This window comes from Pteropus alecto, unplaced genomic scaffold (genome assembly GCF_000325575.1).
Source record: "Pteropus alecto unplaced genomic scaffold, ASM32557v1 scaffold75, whole genome shotgun sequence".
Lineage (NCBI taxonomy): Eukaryota > Metazoa > Chordata > Mammalia > Chiroptera > Pteropodidae > Pteropus > Pteropus alecto.
In genome coordinates this window covers 28884529-28889415 of record NW_006440638.1, presented here as the reverse complement: position 1 = coordinate 28889415, position 4887 = coordinate 28884529, and the positions used below count along the sequence as shown (strand labels likewise).

Sequence of the window (4887 nt, the reverse complement as noted above, 5' to 3'; positions counted from 1 at the left end):
GGAAAGAGGTAGGGCCAGGGACAGGAGCATTTCATATCACTAACCTAACTTGGGGAACTGCAAGGGACCATCTTCAACTGGCCTTAAGAGGAAGACCGAGTGGATGACGGGAGAATCATCCACAGGCAAGAAAGGAAAGGAGGAAAGGGAATGTGCCTGGGAGGGGGCAAGAGCCCCTTCTCTTTCTGGGCACAGGAAGGTGGCCAGGGCACCATGTCCAGGCAGTGATGTCACAAGGACAGCACAGTTTTTGCAGCTTAAGAGGTCCCCCACCCAGCTACTCATTCTGCTGGCTGGCAGGTGTAGGGCCACTCTCCGCCCGGAGGGAGTGGACAGCTCTGCAGCCTGGGTCCCTGCCTCTTCTTCAGTGTCTCCTCCCCTGGAGGCAGCACTAGCCTCTGCCCCCTTGGCCTGGGGCTCCTGGCTCTCAGAGGTGGCAGCCCTCCCTTCCTGGGCAATGCCTTCCTGGATGCAGGCACCGATCTCTCCCTGCTCCTGCTCTTCCTCTGTGGGTGAGGAGGCAGACGAATCACTCCCACCCTCCTTCCAATTTCTCTTGAAGGACAGGCCACTCAATTTGAAAGCCTTCTTGAATGAGAATTTCTTCTTCTTGGGGGTCTCCTTGGCGGGGGCGTCTCCCTTGGCCCCAGTGCCTTGGCTAGTGGGTACTGGCTCCATGGCATTGCCAGTGGCCCAGGCAGCCTCTTCTGTTTCGTTCACGCGGGAGGCGGGGCGGGCGGCGAGTGGGAAGGGGGTCGACCCCGCTGCACCCTTGGGGGATGAGTCTCCATTCTTTTTCACGTGGCCATTCTCCTGTCCGTTGGCCTTAGTGTGTGTGTGTGGTTGGGGGGAAGCGCCTGCTGCCTCCTACACGGTCACGTCGCCCCGGGGAGCCTTGGAGCTCTGGCGCCCATGATGGGGGCGGGGACTGCTGGGGGGCGCCTGGAGCTGCCTCGGACTCGTGCCGCAGGGGGATAGTTCTGGGTTGGCTTGGCGGGTGGAGAGGTGGGGCTCGCACCTGAGGGGGAGGAGTATAGGGGAAACCGAGCTGTATCTCTGCTCCGCGTGGGACCGCTAGCTGTGCCCACCACCGCTCTGCTCCTCGCCAGAATGCTCCCAAACTCCTTTTATCAAAAATAAAACAGGTCTCAGGTTACAGAATCTAGGTAAACTTTAATAACATTAGTTTGGGTTCATCGTATTTATTTTTATACTTACCTTCCATTAACGGCAAGTGATTCAGATTTTTCCATTTGGCAATACTATAAGCATCTCATGTAAAAAGTGAGGTGATTTAAAGAAATATATTAAATAAATATGGGCCTGATGGTTTTGTGATAATGGCTCTGAAGTTTGGAAATTCTTTAGATGTTTCTAGGCTGGCCCCCAGTTCTCTGATCTATTTTAGTTCTAGGAGTTGGTTAGGATTGAAAACATAAGAAGCATTCTCCTCAGAGGACGCAGCTGGAAATTCAGCATTAATGAATCCTGATCTCTTCCCATTTAAGTGCGTCTGATCCTTCAGGGACCATTGGGCAGCAAAATCATGAATATTAATCTCGTGTCGAAATTGATCACGGCCCATTTTAACGCAGAGCTTCTGGTAGGAGGAGGGGGCGTGGCCTTATTCTGACCAAATATCTGGAAGACGGGGAGGCAACTCTTTCTGACTTCTTCATGATAGGGAATGGCTGTTATTTGGACACGACACAGAAGGTATGAGGAAATCCTCTCTCCCACCCACTCTGCTTCCCACTTTCTGCTGGAGGGAACTGGTTTAGCAATCCAGGTGGAGTGCTCAGAGGACCGCAGAGCTGGGTCTTTGCTTTAGGACCATGGTGGGAAGTGGGAATCTCTTGTCTCCCATCTCTTCACCCATATCCAATGCTAATTCCCTGGTGTGTTTGGAATTTCCTTTTAGAGAAAGATTTTCCTGGTTGACAGATAGCACCATTATCACCATTATTAAATAACTCTTATTTTTTCAAAACACTAGCCCATATACTGTGTTTCCTTTCTGGGGGAGGAAATGGTGGTGAGAAGTGAAGGAGACATGCCAGTCATTTCACTCAGCTTCTTCCTACCATATGTATTCCCCCATCCTCCAAGAAAGCTCGAAGCAGGTATAATTTGAAGTCTCAGGAGTAGATGTGCTTTAATCATCTGTGCTAAGCCTGTCCTTTGCTACCCTGAATAATTGTGAGATGGCTAAAGACAGAGTGTAAAATCTTGGCTAACTTGGTATAGTACATATGGCAAGGAGACATCCCTGGCAAGTGGTACAAAATTTGGAAGCAAAAGACTCCTTAATGTTTAGGTGAAATTAGGAAAGTCACTTTACCTTTCTGTACCTCAGTCTCCTCTTCTGCAAAATGGGAGAACAGTAGTAGCTCTTCCTAAAGCTGTAGCATAATATTCACTGCTTTACTTAACAAGGAGACAATTCCTAAGAAGCATTCAGTGCCATAATTGTGGACTGTTATTCCCTCCATTTTGCTGATGAGAATGCCAAGGCCCAGAGAGGTTACTGACTTGCTGAAGGTCACACAGCTAACAAGCTTCAAGCCCAGGCTCTGAGCTCAGATCCCAGACCCAGCTCTTGGTACTGCATCACTCAGGTACCTATTTGACAGTCCCATAAGTCTGGGGCTTATTCCCTTTGGTCAATGGGATCAGAGCTAAACCAGGGCAGTGCCTGGCAGGGTCAGGCCAGTTGGAGTTGGAATCCTGTGATTCAAGCAGACCTTTTCCCTTCTCTTGGGTCTTAGTTTTCTCATCTGTAAAATAGTGTGAAACCCAGTTCCTCCCTACCGCCCTCTTCTGAGGTCAGAAGCAGTGATGAATGTGAATAGGCTTGGTCAAGATTAATAAAGGACAGACCGATGTCACTGGTAGGGATCCTTGAACTAACGAGGGAGACAATACTAGGTAACAGGAAGCACTGGCGTCTGCAGAAGGGACGCCCCGTGGAGCTTGCTCCCAGTTACCAGGCTGGTTCCACCTGGCCTGCAGGCAGCAGAGAGGATGGTCATGGTTGCTGGGGAAACGGCCACAGCCACTAGATCTGGCCTGGCAGCTGGTGCCCTCTGGCAGGGCGTGGAGCCCGAACGCCCTCGGGGGCCCAGGGCCCCCACAGCAAGCCAACTTTCCACACACCGAGGACTGGGAAAAGGGGTGGGGATGCTGAGCCTTTTGTGCTTGGCCGGGAGAAGGACTGAAACTTGGGCACAGACTTGCAGGGAGGCCGGGGAAAGAGCAGGGAACCCCGCGTGGAGAGGGGAGGCCAGGGTAATGGTCTAGAGTAATACAGCCCTCCTTGCAAGGTTGTGGAACAAGGGGGTGAGATGGGCCTGGGAAAAACCTAGCTCAGTGTCCAGCGTGCCCCATGCTCACTCTGCGTGGCTAACAGCAGCAGTGATGTCTCATTCCTGCCATTTATTGCTTGTCTACTATGGCACCAAACATCATGCCAGGCACTTGATATGCACACCATCTCTCTTTTGACAAATACATGAGGAAGGTATTTTTATTCTCCATTTTACAGATGACAAAACAGACTCTGAGAGCTTAAGTGACTTTTACAAAGTGAGGAAAACCAGGTTAGGAGCCCAGGCTGGCTGTCTCCGCAGCCTCTGAGTGTGTGCCACCTTTCCACGGAAGCAGTTTGCTGAGGGTCTCCTAGGTGCCTGGCACATTACATGCGTTATTGCTAGTCTGATCCGTGCAGTAATCCTGCAGGATGGGCATAGTTACCTGCCTTTTACAGATGAGAAAACAGCTCAGAGAAAATGACTTGCCTGCCTAAGACCTCACTTGGCAGAGACAATATTTCACCTCATGACAGTGGCTGGAGTCCAGGCTCTATTCATTCTGCCACACCACCTCCCTCTCCTAAGGCTGGAGTTGGACAACAATCTTCAGGATGCTGGGCGTTGGGTTGGTGGTAGTGAGAGTGAGTCTCCATCATTATGCTGTCCTGAGTGCCTCATAGACCCTGTTATGCTGCCTTTATTGGAGGGGTTGTATACAAATTCTTAGTAATAAAACATGAATGTCATCTCTGCCTCAAATGGACCTTATTTTCCATTTGATGAGATGAAAAATGGCCACAAGAAACAATAACAATAAGTGATAATTATAGCTAACCTATGTTAAGCTTCTAATACAGTGCTGTCCAATAGAAGTTTCTGCAGTGATGGAAATATTCTGCATTGTCCAATATGGTAGCCATCAGCCACCTGTGCTTTTGAGCACTTGAAATGTGGCAAATGTGACTGAGGAATGCATTTTTAATTTTAATCAAATTTAAATAGCATCTGTATTGGACAGTGCCTTGCGAAAATAGATGAAATACTATACTAAGAGTTTTCTCAAATGATCGCTTATCATCCTTATAATAGTAAGAGATAGATTATTATCATCCCCATTTTACAGAGGAAACTAAGTCCCAAGAAAATGAGGAAACAAGTTTGCCTGGCTGAACACGTGACAGGGCCAGGATTTGAACCCCCGGGCACGTAAATCCAGAGCCTGCTACATTGCGCTGTGCTACCAAGCCGATGTTTCCCTCCACCACAGGAGGGCTTGAGGTCAAGATCAGGATGCACTAGGATGGATACGATGACAGTCAGGACTGGTGAGAATGGCACCAAGATGACAGATGGAGTACGGGGTGGAGACAGGAGGTAAAGTGGGACAGGATCCCTGCAAGGGGAGGCACTGGATCCCCTAGGGAAAGTACCTTGACCTGGAGATTAGGTAATCTGTCCTGTCTACCCCTTACTCTGGATTTGAGTCCTGGCTCTGCCACTTTCTGGGTGACCCTAGACAAATCTTTCTGGCTCACTGAGTCTCAATTGCTTCATCTATAAAATACGAATGATAATA

General features: G+C 49.5%; 1 pseudogene; it reads right to left on the bottom strand.

Annotated features, from left to right (window-relative positions):
- Positions 1-277: 277 nt before the first annotated feature.
- LOC102898854 lies at positions 278-1253 on the bottom strand (annotated as a pseudogene).
- Between the last annotated feature and the right edge of the window lie 3634 nt (positions 1254-4887).